Below are 23,749 nucleotides of genomic sequence, written 5' to 3'. Positions count from 1 at the left end.
CATTATACATAAAATACATAAAAACCCAAAAAATATATAATATCCCTACCCCTAGCAACTATAGCCATATAACAAAGTTTTCGGGAATTAAAAGGTTCACAAAAAACCTTATAATAGACCTCCGCGTTCAAAATCATTGGAGTTTATTTAAAACTCGGTTAAATAAACAACCACACCTAAACCTCCCACATAAACCATATAAAAACCCCTTGCACGCATGTAAAAATTGGGTTTCATTTAACATTCGGTTAAATGAATAACCATTCTGCCAAAGTCCAAAGTTAAATACATTACAAACCCCACAAAAAACATTATAATATATTGAAATATTACATCGGGTCCCCCTGTTATAAACCTCCTCCATCTACATCACCCGTCGACCGTCGGATCTAACGCCATAGATCTAACAGCTGTTGGCTATATCAGAACCTCCCATGTGCCGAACAATAGCGTCTGGGGGATGGGCAGTATTACAGTCGTACCCGAGACACGCGTCGGCTTCTCGGCGTGATCAGAGCCCCCCCCTCCAAAACCACCATGGCCTAATGGAAGTGCAGGGAATACCGCTTACCGCCCCACTGCCTCCACGCTGATGTCATACCCACATCATCAACTGACGTCACATCCACGTCACCCGCCACCACTCCGTATCAGTGCCATGTCACCTGCTGACATCACCACCTCACCTCCGTGTCACCCCACCACATCATCCAACACGTCATCCTCCGTACCCCACTACACGACAAATTTATGTCATGCTGATGTCATCTAACAGAAGCGCGCCAAAGCCCACCACAGTCAATTTTTTTGTTAAAAAAGCCACAAAAGTGTCGTTTTCACCCATTTGTGTTTGTCTCCTTTGCGCGTCCTCCACAAGCTCATTTACGTTTGAGGTAGAATTTTAACAGCACGGTCTGCCACCCAACAAATTTACTCCATAGCTTGACCCCTCAGCTTGACTTGCCACCTGCTAATCACTCATTTCACCGTTAAAACAGGTATTTACATGAATTTTTCTCCCAAACCTGTTTTTCTTTGGTTTTTTCTAAAAAATCACCTGAAGAACCCAAATTTGAAGAAAAACACCGTGCTGTCTTCATAAATATACACTGTAACCTCTATTTTTCCCAATTATAACCAAATATCTGTCAGACTCCATCTCCCTCTGCGAAAAATTCGCCCACTGAGTAAGACTCGAGGTCACATTAAATTTGCATCTGCTAAATGAAAAATCCCTGAACTGTTTGTGTCTATTGTGTCACTGGAAAAACTCTGTGAACTACATTTTCCTACAATGTGTATCCAATGAATTAATTCTGAGATCGAATGCGGTCTGTGTTTCCCGGAAAAAATCCATAGAGCTATTATTTTGCCTATTTCACTTACAGAGACCCAAAAATTCCAATTTCAAAAGCCACAGAATTAAGCTATGGAAGCTCCAGTGGCCTTAAATGTTACCCCTCTTAATTCACCCCACAAGGAATTAGAATCGCTATGTTTGGCCGATCGGGATTATCTAATCCAAGACTTGTTTGGTGACAGAAACCACCTGCAGGTATTCTGTGAACTTAGGAAAAATCATCTAAATAACAATGATTTCTATGGGATATGGGAATCAAATCTACCCATATACTTCCTCCCCTCTATCAATGTCTTCCCTGAGATAATTCACCTCTGCTGTGAAAACTATGAACCAACCCAAAGGGCAGTCAAAACTCCATCTGGGACCATCCTCTTTCATATAACTCCTGACTCCATAAATCAAATGCTAAACTTCAAACCAACTCAGCTTCCGTTTCCTCTTTCTATGAAATTCTTGCTTGATGAAGGTCCCAAACTCTCCAGCTCAGAGGTAACCCAAATTGCCCAAGTATTTATGAGAGCAGATCGCCAACCTACAGAGCCACCTCCTTTTAACTATGCATGTTTCAATGAAGTGGGTAGATTACTTGTTTATATGATATCTTATGTTCTAGGGTTCAAGACAAGTGAACATATTGATGAAACTATATTGGTCTTACTGTCCATATTTACCCCAGGGCAACCCCCTGCTGTCAAATACAATTATGCCAAATTCATTGCCAACAAGATACATGACCAACTCTTGAATCTAGATAGGGAGGGAGTCTTCAAGTATTCATCCTACATCTATCATCTGTTCCTGTATTATCAGTCAGACTGTTTCCAATTTCCCATCAGAAAATTGGACTCTAAAGGAGAAAAGAGGTCTGTAATTTTTTGGACCTCAGTCTTTCATGAAGTCTACAACTCTCCCTACTCTTACTGTGAGTTCATTGACATGTTTGTCTATCCAGTCTCTTCTCTCCTAAAGAGAGCTCCTCCTCCTAGACTGTCTTATGATATGCATAAAATATTGCAGCTCTCCAAAAGCTACAAATAGGTGACTGGTACTTCTACCAGAATCACACTGTTATTAGGATATATGGTTGTGCGCTGTGCCCCTACAGGGTGCCAAAATATGTGCTAATGAGACTGGTTGCCTTGGAATATTTCAAGCAATTTATCAATTATGATTTGACTCATTTCCATACCACTAAGAAAAAGGCTCAGTTGAAATTGAGAGACCAACTAGGCCCCTATGTCATGAAGAAAAAGGAAGGATGGCCAGAGGCTGATCAAATATTGGGTGAAAAACTCAGATTAAAAAGGAGCTTTTGGTGGGTATCTTATGATGCAAATGGCTTTATCAATGCAAGAAAAATAAAATATAGGCTGTCAGCCTATGAACATTGCAAAATCCCAGAAATAGAACAATTTGCCAACCAAGATGAATGGGTAGAAGGCACACTAATTGAACAGTTCACTGAGGAAGAGAAAATGGAGCAAACTATGAAAAATCTAGAAAAGACTCTTGACCTAGATTCTTTTGCACAGGTGTCATTCAAACTGCCACAGCAAATCAGAGAAAGCACATCAACTACTGCAGGTTCACAAGCTGCCCAAGAAAGGACTACACCAGAAGCAGGGACAGTAAAAGGCAAGGAGGTAGTAGATACAGAGCAAGAAATAATGACAAACCAGCCAACTACCTCAAAGGAACAAGGGCAAGGGCAAGGCCCTTCACTACAGACAGAGGCACCACAGGTACCAGCATTACAGACTCCTCTCAATGAGGAAAGAAGCAAGAAACGAGATAGAGAAGAAACCAGACGTACAAAGCGGTCGACAGAGTAGCCAGAGGCCAAAAGGCAAAGAGTAGATCCTCAACCTGAAGAGGAAATTAGTGAAGAAATCACAGGGAGTCCAAGGAAGGAGAGGGAAACCAACCAACAAACATCCACCAACTCTCACAGGCAAGAAATGGAGAGGCAACATGGTGTGGAAGTGTCCTCCTCAAGGCGGAAAAGTAGCCAACAATCTGGTATTAAAGGAACATTCATGGAAATTAAAGCCCAAAATGATTTATTGAGAATACAACTTTATGATCAATTTCTCAAAACAACACCCTCCAAACAACAAAGACTAATGGCAGCTTATGACATTAAGGAGGAAAAAATGATCTTAAGTCATTTCAAGCCTAAAGTTCAGCAACCACAGACAGCTGTGGACTACATAAGAACAAATCTAGAAGTCCTCGCTAAAGACATACACCCAATGGACCAAATTGAGCTGCACAAGCAAACAATGGTCTATGCTACATTGGCAGACAAGGCAACGCTGGCCCACCAATTGAAGGAGTCATTAAGCAATACATCTGCCCAATTGGATCTGGAAAAAATATCTTCCTTGGCTAAAGACAACAGAATAAATACCTTGGAGGAAATTATTATTGAGCTAGGGTATGATCCTAAGGATGCCAAGGGCATCAAAGCAGTTATAAAGAAAAAGGAAGAAGATATTGCTACACTTAGAAAGCAACTAAAACTGCCTGCAACCATGCACCCAAAAACTACAGAACTTGTGCAAGAAAAGGCAGAGGAAGATATGATGGGTCTGCTAATGAGGATGAATCAAAGGCTAACTCAAACAGAAGAAGAATTGGAGAAAGTATTGCAAGCCAAGCAGGGAGAGTCAACCTCCCAGCCACCTAAAACAGCTCCAACAATCACCACTACCCCTCCCACAGTTGTAGCAGTAATCCCTCCTATCATTCCAACATCGACAACAGGTACATCAGCGACAGATGCTTCAACAGCAGTAGCAATAACAACACCAGACTCTGGCATGAGCATGGAAGAACACATGAAAGTAGTAAAAGAGCTAGAAGTCCAAATGTCAGAGCTGAAAGAGACCAAAGAAAAGTTGGCCAAGCTAGAGGTAAGCTAAAAACAATTTTGTGGACTAAAATTGGCCATTCCATTACTGATCAATGGACATCAATCCAAACTATTCATGACCAGATCGAATTGATAGAGACAGCTCAATTCGAGACTCAAAAAGCCAGAGCATTATTGGAAAACAAGCTCAAACAGGCAAATAAACTAATTCATTTTTTGAATACTCATACCAGAGAGTAGCTAGCAGCTCTAGATATTCAGGACAGAACAGGTACAATTTTGACAGTGAAAAAGGTGTTGACCATGAGGAATTTTGTACAAACTTTAGAAAGAAAGTGCCAGGAAATGCAGACAGAAATAAATGCCTTCAGAGAAAAGTTTGCAATGTTGCAGAGCAAAGGGTTACCCAGCTTATTGACCAGTAGTCGGAGACTATTAACACATGAACAATATGCTCACAGGGTTAATACCTATGTTACCAATCAAATTACAGCATCATCAAGCAGCTCAGAAGACATAGGACCTCCCACTGGACAAAGCTTATATGACAAATTGGAAAATCTGTTCTATATTGAACATGAAATAAATCATCTTTTTGAAGTCCAGCCCAATTACTACAGGTATACTGAAGCTGATGAAACATTAATAAAACTACAAAGACACCAGTTGCCGACAGACCAATGGTGGCAGGGCATGTTGGAGATTTTACCAAGGTAGTGTTGGCACCAACTCTTTTTGTTTGTCTGCATTTAATCAAATTTAATGCGCGTACCACCTATCATAAATATGAGGACAACAAGGAAGGTGTTCACGCCAAAGCGCATTAAAGAGAAATCGGGCACAAATGGAAGGGCCAGGACAACAACGCAGGAATGCAGAATGAAGAGACAGCTACCAGCCGACTCACTCAGTTCAAAAAGTCAAATATATCTGACAAACTAAACAACCAGCACACCAACATTTACTTCTGCATTCATTTCTCTCATTTACTTCTCCTGTAGAGTAGGTGGAGGAAGTTATTGCTTGATATTTTATCTACATGATATTTTGTATCTCCTTTTTGTATAAATACCTCCCCATGAGATGTATTCGTGGTTGGTGATTTTCTCTCTAGACTGCGCTGTAACTCTGAGACTTTTTAATACAAAGGTTGTTGAAGTTCACTACTGCTGGATTGTCTGAATGTGGATTTGATGTTCTGGGGCCTGCTACAGAATTCCTGTGTCTTTCTATGGATCAATAAGTTGTTCTAAACTGTGTTTTGTGTCTTCTGTGTTTGCAGATTTCATATATTTTTCATTATCTTAGTAACAGAGAAAAAGAATCGCCCAGAATTTGTTTAAATACACTCCGTGTTCAATCTCTGTTGTTAATTACGTTTTCTTCAGAATTAGCATAAACAAGAATTCTTAGCTGCTCTTGTTTCCACAGATTCTTTCACTTTGAATATTGCTAAGGAATTCTTTACTACTCCTTAATAATATTCATGAAATTTCCCTCTACCAACATGATGATGGATTCTTAACTGCCCTCCACCCACTCGCTTACATTCCATCAATTTCCAGATTCTAAAATTGTCCCAAGATCGATTATCTTGCTCCGTAGTATTGCCCTTTATCAAAGAAAACACACTCAGCAGTTCATTCCCATAGACTCCATTTGCCCAATGGAATAAACTGTTTTCGACTTGCATCCCAGCTCTGTTTAAGATCACCATCCAACAAACTTAAACAAAACCCTGTACATCATAACTAGCCTAAAATACCTCAAAACAAAGCTAAATTGTAAAGAGAGAGCCCTCTTTGGTTGCAGACTGGCTAGAATCTGCAGCTAAAAGATTGGTTAGTGGTTACCTCGGTCGTATTCCCTCCTTAGAGTTTTCCTGGGGAACAACCTGAGTGATAACACTTTCTTTCAACAAATGAGGTGACTTGATGCATCGAACGTGCAATTATCTACATGTATAAATGAAAATTACTAAAATTTTCTTTCAAACACATTATTCAAATCATAAATTCACATAAAACTATTCAAAACTTCAATTTATTTCTCATCTTTTTCTTTTATACAATAACATGTTTGTTCTCTCTCCAAATAACATTCTTGTTTTCCCCTCTCTTACCTATAGGTACCATAACTTGTGCAAATGTATTCTTCTTGTAATTATGAATGCACCTGAAGATACTATGCAGCAAATAAAGAACAAATAAATGCATGCCAATGTGAGCTTTATCAAGCAAAAAAAGGTGTCACAGAATGCCAAAAAAACAAAAAGTAGAAGGAAAACCAAAATTCATCGTCTGAAACGTATGGTGCAAATTCACATTTGCCATCAAACATCTCTGTATTTACCAATTCCCACCCCAAAAACAATCCTCCTTTCCAATTATCAAACTCTCTATCTTTTGAGAAAACCTCTCAAAAGAATACATCCATAACTCATTTCCCTAACCCCTCCATTGCACATGATTTCAACAACATTTACACTAATGAATCACATCTAGAATTCCATGCAAATATTGATAAATTTGCACCTAAATTTCCATGCTCCATTTGTCTTGAATCATATCCTTGAATACATATCCACAATTCAAACCAAATGTATTGCTGCTCTAGATGCATATCTGAAACAAAAGGTCATCACTTATCATTATCAAATAGCATGGACCCTGGTCCTCAACCAATCGTCCTTACATATCTTTCACAAATAGAAGAAATTCTCGCTGCTAGGGTTAGTTCTATACTCTAGCTAACAAATGCACATGGTGGCCAATATAAATATAGTGGCCACACAAATTTGTTTTCCATAAGACATTACAAAAATCACAAGCATGTTGCCACAATGTGTTCAAGACATGGACATTCTAATTGTCACCTATCATAGTAATGACCATTATGCTTATGATTTCATTATCAGTATAAATCATGTGCGTGCTGCATTAGAATACAAATTGGCAAATGACCCATAATATAAGAATGATATTATTGATAACAACACAGTAGCATCCTTACCAGCAATCCCCACTGATGTCTCCTCCTCCCTTTGCCATTCAAATACCACAATTTTTTTTTTCCACCTTTCACCTAAACCATCACTTAACCCCACTGAATATTCTGAAAACCCATACCTACACCACACATTATCATTCATACCCATTATTCCCAATACAAATACAGAAATCCAAGAAACAAGCCACTTTTTACATGCCTACAACCACCATTTTGATAGTACAGTTGAATGGCCACCAATTGGCCTATCCCCAATCAATGAATAAAACACAGAAGGTCTACTCTCTTGGATTTCCACACCCTTTCCCCAGAGGAGCTTCAATGCCAAATCAACCAAGAATGAAAGCAATGCAGTTATGTCAATACATATTTCATCTCATACGTTACTACGATAACAGATTCGGAAAGCACCCACGCTTTTGTTATTAAATATACAATATCATGATGTGACATCGCAATCAATAAAAAAACCTTCGCTTTTGTAAAAGGGAACATCGCAGATAAATTTCCGACATCTATTCAAGATTTGAACATTTGATTAGAATAATTTCCAAAAGAGAAGTTGGCAGAACAAGTCATGTGATTCAGTGTCTCTTTACGTGGCACAAGATCTTTTTGGCACAAAGCTAAAAATGAACAAACATACATGATATCTCAGGTTGGTTTCTCGACATTATTCTTCACATTAAGTGTAGCTGATACAAAATGGCCTGATCTTCTTGTAGTCATGCCCGGCTGTCAACCTTCTGATATTGCAAAACAACAAAAATGGAGAAACGATAACATTATCTCTAACCCACATTTAACATCACTATATATGCACCATAGATTCACAGCATTTTGTGAAGTTATCTTAGAGAAACACTTCAAGACAAAAGACTACTAGTACAGGTGTGCATTCTATCGCATTTCTTTTGTAACTCTCTAAACTTCAAACCTCATCTACTACAAAATTATCTTACATAAATGTGTACTTGACATGTATGAATTGTAACATAGAGTATCTACACACATCCATGGTTTCCTTTGGATAGAAAATGCACCTGATATGGAAAGCCTCAGCTGGGAAGACACAGAAGCAGTTGATATTGCTAAGCAATTCTTAGAAAAATATATTTCATCTTGGAACCCCCGCATTCCTTCTCTTTCAAACCAACCAATTTCTTAGAAAAAATAAGAAGACCCCTGTCTATTGTCCATGCCACATATTTCCAAAACCAATCCTCTCAATGATTATGAACAACTCATCAATTGCATTGAACGTCACATAAAATGCAATGAAAACATAGGCCTAATAAATAAAGGATCCTCATTCTAATGTCACTATAAAGCACCATGGGAATTACATCCAAAATCATCCTTATTCATTGACTCCAATTGCCAAAAAAACATACACATCTGCTCGCAGTGATGATCGAATCAATACCCATAACCCTACCATCCTATATATTTGGTGTGCAAATGTTGACTACCAACTAGTACTCTCCATACATGTACAAAAATATATCACAAAATATGCATCCAAATCAGAAAAATAAAATAAAATCTGAAAGCTTCCACCACATGCTACGTAGAATTGTCCTTGCTTCACCCAATGCTGACCCAACAACATATGCATTTCGAAAATTCCTTGTAGAAAACCTTGTTGATCGTGCCATTGGAGCACAAGAAGCCTGTCATATGCTACAAAAATTACCATTAACATTGTGTAGTCGATCATTCTTTTCTTTGGATGTAAGCCAAAAAAAAATCATGTGCCTTCCACAAACTAACACCACATCTTCTATAGCACCACACATCATATATACATATATCCAATGCCCATATACCCTATAATTTGCATCACTTATAGAAGTAGTAATAAATTGGTCATATGATCCTTGTTACAAGACAAACAAATGTAAACTTAGACCTACAAAAGAAATTATTCGGTTCATACCATGCTACTCCTCCATACCATCCACAATGGAACCTTTCTATGCTAACTTTTGTCGAGTTGAACTTATTATATACAAACCCTTTCACCATATTGTAAATGATATAGGAGATTCTGCTGAAGAATTCATCACAAACTGGCAAACATTTCGTCCCTTCTACAAACCTTGACATCAACACAACACACTATTTGATATTGAATCTATTGCAAATGGTAACTCAACTATTTATGAAACCAATCCTCCAGAAACCATGGAAATAAATGAATGGGAACTACTCTCCCAATTACATCCTACAAATGATCTCCTCATAAATTACCTTGACATGCTTGGCCTTCATGGCTTTGATGACAACCATAACTGGAATATGTTATAGCGGCTACAACCACCCTCCAAAATTTTTCCTTAGCTTCATTTTGGAGCCTCCCTACCAACCTTCATCATTTGAAAGAGAATGATCATATGGAAGTTGTTGTCATAAATCTCTTCATTTTTATGTTTATAAGCCTAGATAAACACTCAATTACAAACAAAATGAACATGCTTCCTGCCCCTTAGTTCATAAATTTTCATGTAGTGTTATAGGAATGTTATGAATGTTAAACATCTTACACGAGGAAAACCATGAGTTTTGTCTTGTATAGTACTTATTTTGTTATATCTACTTTCAAAAAATGACAAAAAACCTTACTAAGAATGTTATTTTCTCAATGCTCTCTGGATCAACTCATATTCAACCATTCCTACAAATTGTTGAACTTGAACCCATTCAATCAATGCAAAGTTCAATTCCACGATATCTCACTGCCATCTCTGATGGCACACATATGAAACACCTTATGCTTCCAATAGATTTCAATGACCACGTATCAACAGGCTTGCTACAAAAAGGTTTTATTATACAAGTTAAAATTTGGACTACTTCAACTATTGGTCCACCAATATAAGTTTGTTATAAATTTCTTATTTCAACTTTAAATTTTTTGTCGATAGCACTTCCAAATCTAAAAATTACTCCTATGAATATCATTTACCGTGTAGGTCTATAACGCTAATAAACTTCTAGATTTATGCTTCATCTGCACCGTTAATTGGTAATCCAAAAAAATTGAGTATCCCAATCAATTTTGAAGAAGACACTCCCTCATCATCGAACAAAGATCCTTCATCAAAAAGGCACTTGCCTCTTCCAACCTCCAAACCCATCTATCATGCCATTCGAAATTCCCATCAAAGCACTAAACCATTACCATTAAAATTGGTGCGTAAAAGGATACATTCAATGAAAAACAACTCTTTGACAATTTTAGAATCAATACGGACCTGGTAATGTGTTTTGCTTTGACCTGTTTGATATAAAATGTGGAGAAATGTCTACATTGTCTCTAAAGGGAATGTGAAAATGGCTAATAAGTAATACAACAACTTAAACAATGACTGGAAAATTTTGTTAAATGCAACATCTACCATAGAGCATGTTTCCAGTGAAAAAAAACACAATCCAATGGTGCAATTCAATCTAAAATCAATCAATGATATCATAACAAAAAATGTCAACTCCATTGTTGATGTTCTTGGTATTGCCACTGACATTTCCAGTGTGTGCATTATACGTATAAAAAACGGATCTAAAGTTACTAAAAAAACACTGCAACTTCAAGACATGTTTGGGTATAACATGGATGCGATCTTTTAGGGACAAAATTCTGATGTTGTGTCACAAGAAATATCCTCCTTATGTGTTGTAGGAAATAACCCCATCATTGCAATCAAGTCTGCCCGTGTTGGAGAATTTAATGGAAAAAGGGTCAACACTACAACAAGATCCATTATTCTTGTAGATCCTAACATTGAAGAGGCTGACACGCTAAAGTCATGGTTTAAAAAAGAAGGTTCCACTGCAACTTCTACATCCTTGACAACAAGATATTCAACTCCTTTTGGCCATCAACCAAAAAAAAAAACAATTGTTGATATTTACTGTATGGATTCCTCAGAGAAACTAGCATTCTTCCAACTGAAGGGAAAAATAACAAAAATTTGGATGGATAGTTTTTACTACATTTCTTGCGCGTCCATCGTTGATGGGAAAAAATGCATGAAAAAACTTATTCCACAAAATACGGGCATGTGGTTTTGCCCAAAATGAAACACTGACTTAACTAACTATGATTACAGATTATTACTTAAGATCGACATAAAATATCACACTGGTGAGTTACATCTACAATTCTTGTGATTAAGGCCAAAGAATTCTATTTGTTATCCTCAAATCCATATCTAATCAAGGAAATTATCTCCAAAGAACTATGGACAGATCACATCTTCACACTATCAGTGAAGACAAAAACATTTAAAGGAATACCAAGGTTGAAATGTGTTATCATGAAAGAATAAAGGTTACATTTCATAACAAAATGCAACAACATCCTTCGAGCAATTGATAACATGATGATATAGTAGATAGATATCGTAAAATGTATTTTTCACTTTTTGGTAGTTTCTATTATCTTATTTTATAAATACAATTTTACACCATATAATATTGTACGTCTTCTCACCAAATTCTCTTATTTAGTATTGAAATAAATATTCATCCTCCATCGTATCTAGCATTGTGTATGTACACTTATTCACATTCTTTTCATATTCTTTCTTTTAACAAATGAGGTAACTTGATGCATTACACTTGCAATTATCTACATGTATAAATGAAAATTACTTAAATGTTCTTTCAAACACATTATTCAAATCATAAATTCACATAAAACTATTCAAAACTTCAATTTATTTCTCCTCTTTCGCTTTTATACAAAAACATGGTTGTTCTCTCTCCAAATAACATTCTTGTTTTCCCCTCTCTTGCCTATAGGTACCATAAATGCACACCGATGTGAGTTTTATCAGGCAAGAAGCTATGTCATGGAATGCCAAAAAAACAAAAGGGAGAAGGAAAACCAACATTCATCGTCTGAAACGTATGGTGAAAATTCACATTTTCCATCAAACCTCTCTGTATCTAACGATTCCCACCCCAAAAACAATCCTCCTTTCCAATTATCAAACTCTCTATATTTTTAACAAACCTCTCAAACAAATACATCCATAAGTCATTGCCCTAACCCCTCCATTGCACATGCTTTCAACAACATTTACACTAATGAAGCACATCGAGAATTCTATGCAAAGATTGATAAACTTTCACCTAAATGTCCATGCTCCATTTGTCTTGAATCATATCTTGGAATACATATCCGCAATTCGAACCAAATGTATTATTGCTCCAGATGCATATCTAAAACAAAAGGTCATCGCTTCTCATTATCAAACAAACATGGACCCTGGTCCTCAACTAGATGTCCTTACGTCTCTTTCACAAATAGAATAAATGCTCATTACTAGGGTTAACCCTATACTCCAGGTAACACATGCACATGGTGGCCAATATAAATATAGTGGCCACACAATTTGTTTTCCATGACGTGTTGAAGACTTGGACATTCTAAATGTCCCCCATCATAGTAGTGACCATCATGCTTATGATTTCATTGTCAGTAGACATCATGTGCTCTCTACATTAGAATACAAATTGGCAAATGACCTATACTATAAGAATTCTCGTATTGATAACAACGAACTAACATTCTTACCAACAATCCCCACTGATATCTCCTCCTACCTTCGCCATTTGAATACCATAGAAACAATTGTCCACCTTTCACCTAAACCACCACTTGACCCCACTGAATATTCCACAAACCCATACCTACACCATACATCATCATTCATACCCATTATTCCCAATAAAAATACAAAAATCCAAGAAATACGCCATTATTTACATGCCTACAACCACCATTCTGATACTACAATTGAATTACCACTAATTTGACTACCCCAATCAATGAATACAACATAGAAGGTCTACTTTCTGTGGCTTTCCCCACCCTTTTCCCCACAGGAGTTGCAATGCCAAATCAACCAAGAATGAAATCAGTGCATTTACATGAATACACACTTCATCTCATACGTTACTAAGATAACATATTCGGTAAGCACCCACGCTTTTGTTATTACATATACAATCTCATGATGCAACATTGTAGTCAATCAACAACCTCTATTTTTGTAGAAAATAACATCTTAGATAACTTTCCAACATCTATTCAAGATCTAAACATCTGATTAGAACAATTTCTAGACGAACAGTTGGCAGAACAAGTCATGCGATTTAGTTGTTCTTTACGTGGCACAAGATCGTTTTGGAAAAAATCTAAAAATGAAATAACGGACATGATATCTCATCTTGGTTGCCCGATGTTATTCTTCACATTAATTGCAACTGATACAAAATGGCCTGATCTTCATGCAGTCATGCTCAGATTTCAACCTTCTGATATTGAAAAACAACAAAAATGGAGAAACAATAACATTATCTCTAACCCAAATTTAGCATCACTATATATTCACCACAGATTCACAACATTTCATGAAGTTATCTTAGATAAACACTTACAGACAAAAGACTACTTGTACATGTACGCATTCTACTGCATTTCTTTCGTAACTCTCTAAACATCAAACCTCATCCACTACAAAATTATCTTACATAAATGCATACTTGACAGGTATGAATGGAAACATAGAGGATCTGCACACATCCATGGTTTCCTTTGGATAGAAAATGCACCTAATATGGAAAGCCTCAACTAGGAAGAAACATAAGCAGTTGATATTGCTAACCAATTCTTCGACAAATATATTTCAGCTTGGAACCCTCACATTCATTCTCTTTCAAACCAACCAATTACTCAGACAAATTCAGAAGACCCTTGTCTATTTTCCATGCCACATACTTTCAGAACCAATCCTCTCAATGATTATGAACAACTCATCAATTTCATTGAACATCACACAAAATGCACTGAAAGCACATGCCTAATAAAGAAAGGATCCTCATTTGAATGTCACTATAAAGCACCATGGGAATTACATCCAAAATCATCCTTATTCATTGACTCCAATGGCAAAGAAAATACACCCTTTCTTGCAATGATGATCGACTCAATACCCATAACCCTACCATCCTATCTATTTCACGTGCCAATGTTGACTGCCAACCAGTACTCTCCATACATGTTGTACCAAAATATATCGAAAAATACACATATAAAAAAGAAACAAATCTAAAAGCTTTCAACACATGCTACGTAGAATTGTCCTCACTTCACCCAATGTTGACCCAGCAACATCTGTATTTCAAAACTTCCTTATAGAAACCCTTCTTGATCGTGACATTGGACCATAAGAAACATCCCATATGCTACAAAAATTATCATTAACATTGTGTAGTCAACCATTCTTTTCTTTAAATGTAAGCCAAAAAAATTATATACTCCTAATGTTAGATGATCCAAAACTACAAATTTTATCATAGGTTATAAAATTAGAATAAAATAATTATTAATTTAAGATATTAAATTAATAATTATTATTCTAGAATGTTTAATTATTTAATGGAGACTTTTAGAATTAGCATATTGTTGTAACTAGATATGACTCTCCAAATGTGTCGTATCTTAGGCTCTATTATAGGAGATTAGTTAGCTAGTTGGTTTGAATAGCATTTATTGTAAATGGACATTTGTTATTTAATAAGTGATCCATAATTAGAGGTAGTTAGGACATGGAGCTTATAAATAGCTCATTGCAAGAGTGTTTGGTTGTTCGGGTGTAAGCTCTTGCAAATCAATTATGTAATTGTTTTTTTCTGATTAATAAAATTACGTGTCTGAGGACACTTCTGCCATTATTGTGGTATCAGAGCTCCAGTAATGCTGCAGTTGATCTGAGGAGGAGATTCCAGCTCTATGAGATCGTGGAAAACTCAACTCCATTGAAGTGATCAGGAAAAGATTGTCCAGGGCCACGGAATTGAACAAAGCAGGAGGATTCGAAATTGGAGACCAGCACTCAAATCAAATTTCACTGCAAAGAGCCAGCGTGAGCAAACCAGTGTGGATTTTTAAAAACCAGTAAGCGAGTAGTCTTTGTTGCACATTGTTTCTGGCGTTGCTGGAGTTGTTTTATTTATAAATCTGCAAATTGCCAAATTTTTTTGCTATAAATCTGTTTCAATTTGATCAAATATCTCCATTATAAGCCGTGGAAGGTCTGCTCATAAGAAATATTGGCGAATTAGTTTCAGTTTGATGGAAAACGAGTCTTTTTAAGCGTGATTTGATCACTTTGACTGGTTGGGACAGCGTGGAGAGCAGCAAACCACGCTGCAAACTGTTTGAGATCTGAGATCTCAGTTGCTCCGGCTGTAGCTTTGGACGCTCTGCGTATGGGCCTCCTACATATGGAACAGCAATTTCCACACACCGTTTTGGCCGCTTAATCTGCAAAGGCGCCGCGAAGAAGGAAGTACCGTGTCTGGATTGGAGGATCAATCTTGGCATCTCTGAGTACATTCCAACAGATGTGGATTGCCAAGGCTGAGTATGATGAATCTGGTCCGTCAATTGTTCACAGAAAGTGTTTCTAATTTTCAGTGGCTTAGTAGTTTTTAGAGTTCCCAAGCAGTATTGCAGTTATTATGAAGTTGAGTAGGTGCTCACGGGTATATTATATTTAGCTATTTTGATACAGTTAGAGTATATAGTCTTGTCATGATAGAGATGATAGAGATACATTTTTTTTGCATGGTTGCGTCCTTGTTTGTTGAATGGCAAGATTTTAGCCCAAAATCTATCGCCCATTTTTTATTTATTTTGTACTGTGTAATAGTGTGCATGGAGGATGCATATTTTGAATCTCTCCAATGTCATAGTACATGAGAAACCGACGGTCTTACAGTTCATAATGTTCTGCTCAATACCTATTTCGAATATGCGATCCCATATCTCGTCTGGAACCGTATCCATCGATGGAGATCAACTAAAGGAGGCAATGGTAATTTCAGATAAACGATGTATCTAAAAAAAATAGAGGCATAGGCCTACTTGCGTAGAACCCTCCGCTTCAGTTGTCTCCATTGCATCAAGTTTTGAAAATTCATCATCTTGAGATTCATAGAACTATATGGGATTGGCGCCAAAACAAAATCGGAATCCACACTGTAAATGAAAAGGAACAAATTCTCTGGGAGAGAGAAGGAATAAGGAGTTTTGTTTGTAATTTTGGGAAAGATAAGGAATATTATATTTTTGGGGAGATTTTGTAATTTTTTAAATTTGGGAATTTATGTTTTTTGGAGTAATAAGGAGGTTTATTTGTAAATTGGGGAGATAAGGTGTGTTGGGTAATTTGTTTTTAAGAAGCTTTGTGGGATCATCACATTGTAACTCAAAGTATTTTTTTACTTTGAGGGGGGGTAATTTCTTTTTTTTTTACCTGATTGTGCAAAAGCACCATTGTAAAAAGTCAAATTTTGAAAGTTGCCCTGTAAAATTTGAGAAATTGACTAGAGCCAAGTGCAAAGCTCAGTCAATTTTCTCCTGTTTTGACGACTATTCGAGGGTCAAGGCCAAGCCCCGATAGATCGTGTTTTTTTGCGTGGTGTGTTGTGCTGACTATCTTGTACTTTCTGTTCTACTTCTTGGTGCGTCTCTTAAATGCTAAAAATGTCTAAGTTGATTAACTTATTTTCTGATTCCGACAAACTAGAAGGCACCAAATCTTATAAAATGTGGCATCATCTTATTGAAAGCACACTCATTTACAATGAATTATGGCAAGGAATATGTGATGGTGATGTTAAGCCGAATAAACCCACAGATGCAGATCCACTGGCAAAATGGGAAATCAAGAATGCTAAAGCCTTAGCTCTTATTAAATCGTCTGTGAATGATGAAATGTATGTACATATAGAAAATGCTTTAGATGCATGGACTGCCTTGAAAACTTTTAAAGAACTCTTTGATACTCAACCAGAATCAAAGAAGGTTGATCTACAGTTAAAATTGTTGTAACAAAAATTAACTGAAGATGGTGATATTCTTGAATATCTCTCCAGACTTAAGAATATTAAGCAGGAAATTATTAATGCTGGTTTTCCCGCAATTGATGATAGCTTGATGGTCACAATTGTAATTGCTCGGCTTCCTTCTTCCTATACGCATTTTTAGAGACTTCACAAGTAACAGGGAAATTAGAAAAACTAAAGTTTGATGAACTTTGTGAAATTTTAAGTCAACATGATAAAACTTTTGGGAAGAAGAAGAAAGTTGGTGAAGATGTTTTTCTCACAGAAGCCAGCACAAGTAAGTCATCAGCAGATAGTTCTCAAGGAAGAGGCAGATGGAATCAGAATCAAGTAGCACATAATCGAGGTCGAAGCCAAAGCAGAGGCAACAATTTTAACAGAGGAGGAAGAAATAATTTTCAAGGTAGAGGAAACAACCAAGGAAGAGGCAATTTTCAAGGACAAGGCTATAGTAGTCAAGGTAGAGGACAATCTCCAAATAGAGGCCAAAGCAAAGGCCGAGGACAATCTTCAGGATGAGGAAGAGACTTAAGTCAAATTGTGTGTCGAAGATGTAACAAAGTTGGCCATTATGGTGAAGATTGTCGAACTTCACTTAATAAAATTCCCAAGTTTCAGCAGCATTCAGCACAATTTGCAAATGATCAAGATGAAGACAGCTCATAATATGTTTTTACTTCCTCACCAACATCACAAATTTCATCTCATCTTAGAAGTGACTATGAAGATGCCTGGATCTTGGATTCCGGGGCAACTCAGCACATGACATGTCGACGTGATTTTTTCTGGAATTTTCAAGAATGCCAACTTAATTCAATTTTTCTTGCTGATGATACAAAACATACTCCTTATGGAAAAGGAGTCGTAAAAGTTTTTGTCCCTGACATTGGAGAAAAATTGATTTCCAATGTATGGTATGTACCCAGTTTCAAGAAAAATTTTCTCTCTTTAGTCACGATTCGACAAGCAGGACATCAAGTGATTATGGAAGATGGTTTAGTGAAGATTAATTCAGTGAAACAGAACTTGAAAATAGTTATGACAGGTTATGAAGATGGAAAACTGTTACGGATGAAAGGGATAGTTATTCCAAGGAATTCTGATTTTGCAGGGGCAGGGACATTTGAATTTTGAGAGTCTTTCTCAATTGCATAAACAAGGAATGGTTAAAGGACTTCCAACATTCAAAAGAGAAAATGCAAAATGTGAAGCTTGCATTTATGGCAAACAAAATCGAGAAAGTTTTCCAACAAGTTCATGGCGTGCAAACAGGCGGCTACAACTAGTTCACAGTGATGTTTGTGGTCCACTACAAAATTCATTTGGTGGTTGCAAGTATTTCTTACTATTCATTGATGATTTCAGTAGAATGACTTGGGTTTACTTCTTGAAGAACAAGTCAGAAGCATTTGATAAGTTTAAAAATTTTCGCCAACTTGTTGAAAATGAAGTCAAAGAAAAGATAGGTACTCTTAGGACGGATAATGGGGGAGAATTCACTTCAAATGAATTCAAAACTTATTGCAGTGATAATGGCATAAGACGACATCTCACTAATGTTTACACTCCACAGCAAAATGGAGTAGTCGAAAGAATGAGTCGCACTTTGTTAGGAATGGCGAGATCCATGTTAACATTCAAGAGGTTAAGTGCAACATATTGGGCGGAAGCAATACATACAGCTGTCTACTTAAGAACCAGATCTCCAACTGCTTCTTTAGATAGAATCACACCTTATGAAGCTTGGTTCGGTTTCAAACCTCGAGTTAAACATCTTAGAGTTTTTGGGTCAGTGTGTTATGCCTTAGTTCCGAAAGAAAAATGAACTAAGCTTGACTCCAGAAGTTTAAAATGCACAATGATTGGCTATTCTGATGAGAAGAAAGGTTATCGTCTTTTGACCAATGGAAAATTCATTGTGAGCAGGGATGTCATTTTTGATGAAACAGAGAGTAAGAGTGCTGAAGAAATTGAAAATCTTCTTCACAAATTAGAAACTAAGGGAAGTAAAAGAAATGGAAAAATGCAAAGTCAACCAACTTCACCAAATTGGTATGAACTTGATTTTCCTTCCTCTGAAGATGAGTCATCCAGTCCATCTACATCAACAACATCATTTGGGTCTTCTAGCAGTTCATCCGCATCTCCAAGCAGCAACAGTTCTTCAGACAGTGAGTCTCCACATTCTTCACCTGAACGACGAACATCAGTTTATATTAATCCTCTTTACAATGATGGGGACTTTACAGAAGCGCAAACAAGTGAGCAACAACTTCCGAAATGGGCAGTTCAACTTTTGAAAGATGTAAAGCCTGATGAACAGAATAAAACTGGCACCAGAAGGGCACATAGAAGTGAAGGCAATTTTGCCTTGATCGCAAATGAATTTACTGAACCTTCCACATACAAAGAGGCAGTAAAACATAAAGAATGGCAACAGGCTATGGTTGACGAATATAAAGCAGTAATTGATAACAATAGTTGGAAACTTGTTGATTGTCCAGCAAATGTTAAACCCATAGGATGCAAATGGGTTTACAGAATTAAGTATAATCAGAAGGATGAACTTAACAAGTATAAAGCACGAATTGTCGCAAAAGGTTTTGCGCAGCAGGAAGGCATTGATTATGAAGAAACCTTTGCTCCAACAGCTAAATGGAACACCATCTGATTAACACTTGCATTGGTCGCTCAAAAAGGATGGAAAGTTCATCAAATGGATGTGAAAAGTGCTTTTCTCAATGGGGATTTACAGGAGGATGTGTATATGACCCAACCACCAGGTTTTGAAGTTGAAGTACGAGAACATAAAGTCTGCAAATTGATCAAGGCTTTATATGGGTTAAAACAAGCTCCCCGAGCTTGGTATGCAAAGATGGATGATTACCTTAAGAAAGTTGGTTTTCAACGAAGTGAATCTGATGATACTTTGTATGTGTGACAACATGGCAAATATCTGGTAATTCTTGTTATGTATGTAGATGATTTAATCATCACTGGCAATCATGATGATCATCTTGCACAGGTAAAAAAGGAGTTACGTGCAGGTTTTAAGATGACAGATTTGGGATTACTTCACTACTATCTTGGAGTTGAAGTCTTCCAACGTCCACATCATATTTTCATTTCTCAGAGTAAGCATGCCGCAGAGGTTCTTCAGCGATTTGGCATGCAAGATTGCAAGCCCGTTCTCACCCCCATGGATCAAAACTTGAAACTTTCAAAATTTGAAGGGGGGGAAAAGGTGGACAGTACAACTTACAGAAAGTTGATTGGCAGCTTGATTTATTTGACAAATACTTGTCCTGATCTATCTTATGCAGTTAGTATTCTTTCACGTTTTATGCAGGAACCACGAGACAGCCACTGGAATGCCGCCAAAAGAGTTCTTCAATATATCCAAGGAACAAACGATTTTGGTCTTCTTTACACAAAGACTAAAAATTTTGTACTTGGTGGATATTCTGATGCCGACTTTGCTGGGAGTATTGATGATTGAGCATCCACATCAGGTTATTTAATGAATATGGGGTCAGCAGCAGTATCTTGGAGTTGTAAAAAACAAGCTACAGTGGCCACTTCTTCAGCAGAAGCAGAGTACATTTCAACATGGGAAGCAGCATGTGAAATTGTTTGGTTGCGCCGAATTTTGCAGGACTTGGGCATTTCTCAGGGAGAAGCTACATCATTGTTCATTGACATCCAGTCAGCCATCAAACTTGCTAAGAACCCAGTTTTTCATTCAAAGACAAAGCATGTAGACACCAAGTATCATCATATCAGGTCTCTCATTTCCAAAGATGTTCTCAAACCAATTTATTGTCCTTCCGAAGATCAGATCTCCGACATTTTCACGAAACCGCTTGGCAGAATAAAATTTGCTAAGTTCAGGGATGAACTTGGTATCTATTGTAATGTATCTTTGGATCATAGGGGGGAATGTTAGATGATCCAAAAATACAAATTTTATCATAGGTTATAAAATTAGAATAAAATAATTATTAATTTAAGATATTAAATTAATAATTATTATTCTAGAATGTTTAATTATTTAATGGAGACTTTTAGAATTAGCATATTGTTGTAACTAGATATGACTCTCCAAATGTGTCGTATCTTAGGCTCTATTATAGGAGATTAGTTAGCTAGTTGGTTTGAATAGCATTTATTGTAAATGGACACTTGTTATTTAATAAGTGATCCATAATTAGAGGTAGTTAGGACATGGAGCTTATAAATAGCTCATTGCAAGAGTGTTTGGTTGTTCGGGTGTAAGCTCTTGCAAATCAATTATGTAATTGTTTTTTTCTGATTAATAAAATTACGTGTCTGAGGACACTTCTGCCATTACCACAAACTAACACCACCTCTTCTACATCACCACACATCATAGGTACATATATCCAATGCCCATTTACCCTAGAATCCACATCACTTATAGAAGTAGCAAGATCTTGGTCATATGATCCTCATCACAAGACAGACAAATGGAAACTTATACATATAAAAGAAATTATTCGGGTCATACCAAGCTACTCCTCCATACCATCCACAACGGAACCTTGCTATGCTAACTTTTTTTGAGTTGAACTTATGATATACGAACCCTTTCACCATATTGTACAAGATATAAGAGATTTTTCTGAAGAATTCACCACAAACTATCAAACATTTCATCCTTTCTACAAACCTTGGCATCAACACCGCACATTATCTGATATTGAATCTATTTCAAATGATAGCTCAACTATTCATGAAACCAATCCTCCAGACACCATGGAAATAAATGAATGGGAATTACTCTCCCAATTATACCCTACAAACAAGCTCCTCGTAAATGAGCTTGACATGCTTGGCCTCCGTGACTTTGATGACAACCATAACTAGAATCATACCACTATCCCATTAGATCTACAAAATAATGAAATACAATTCATTGAGAATAGCCACTCTGTCCAACACATTCTTCAAACACACAAACATATCCTGATGACCCTTACTACATTATCTCTAATGCAAAGAAAATCTCTAAATATTATTTCTAATCATTTTGCTAAGAAGGATATTTTAGCCACTCTAAGAATGATAATGCAAGGAATTGCTAGTATAGGAAAATCCCTCCTTATAAATTGCATCAAAGAAATGCTCATAACCCTTGCAAGCCCAAAACCTTCACTGGTCATGCTCCTTGCCCCTATAGGTGTTGCAGCCTTCAACATAAAAGCATTGAAATCCATTCCGCCCTCCTCCTTCCTATAAAGGATCTTACGCCCTTAGAAGGAAATTCTCTTGCAAAATTACAAGAACTTAAGCATATCATGTACATACTAATCGATGAAATGAGCCTCATTGGGCCAAATCTTCTCAGCCATATTGACGAATGTCTTTGAGAAGCATTTCAACTACACAAAAACACTCCTTTCGGTGGTTGTTCCATTATATTAGTTGGTGATCTCGTCCAGTTACTACCCGTCAAAGACATACCTCTATATGCAAGCGTGTGCCACAAAAGTGCACCGTGGAACACATTTGACACAGTCATCACATTGGGCACAATATTCCATCAACAAGGTGACAACATCACCTAGGTTACTTTCAGGAAAATCCTCCAGAACATTAGAAATGAAAATCCAGCAATTGATGACTACAACATACTCATGTCACACACAGACTCCTTATCAGAAGATGAAATACATTCTTTCCATGATTCTATGCATCTATTCCCAACCAATGCTCAAACAAAGGTCCATAATAAGAAAATGATATAATATCTAAACACTCATGTCACAAGATCCATTGTTGAAGATGGAAACACATATTCCAACATTTCCTCATACGAAGAGCAACTTGAGCAAATTTTGTTTCTATGCAAAGGCCAACAAGTGATGCTAACTTCCAACCTTTGGGTTTCAGCCGGACTTGTTAATGGTTCCCTCGGAGAAATAATATTCATCTTCTGTAAAGAATCAATTGCACCTCCACAAATTCCAACATTTGTTATCGTAACTTTTCCGAAATACATTGGGCCTCCTTGGGATGAAAGATATCCCACTAACTTGATTATTCCACCAATAAAAAGAAATGGATGTATGCAAATTCCACTAAATATGGATTGGGCATTAACCATACATAAACCTCAAGGTATGACACTACCAAAAGAAATAATTGACATTGGAAAAACTAAACTTCAAAGTCTCACATTCATAGCAATTTCAAGAGTCCCTTCTCTACAAGATCTCCAAATTTTCCCCGCATCCAGTCTCAATTGTTACAATAAAATGAAAGATAACAAAACCATTGTTGGCAGAAAACATGTAGAAAAAATTCTCCGTTGAATGCCACCTCCAGACAATCTCCTCCAATCCATACGTTAACATCACCAAAAGGTTTCTTATATTTATTAGGCTCAATATATTTCATAACATACCTTTCGTATCTTTGGGCAATAATCAAATTTGATCAATATTAATACATGGTTGCAAATATTACATTTTCATTATATTTTCTATTTACTTGGTTCTAACATTTTCTTTCTTTTGCAACAGGACATATGGACTTATAAATAACACAACTATATA

The sequence above is a fragment of the Pinus tabuliformis genome, chromosome 6, assembly GCF_031772625.1.
Source record: "Pinus tabuliformis cultivar Carrire ecotype Pingquan chromosome 6, CPIR1, whole genome shotgun sequence".
Taxonomy (NCBI): Eukaryota; Viridiplantae; Streptophyta; class Pinopsida; order Pinales; family Pinaceae; genus Pinus; species Pinus tabuliformis.
This window is presented reverse-complemented; position numbering follows the sequence as displayed.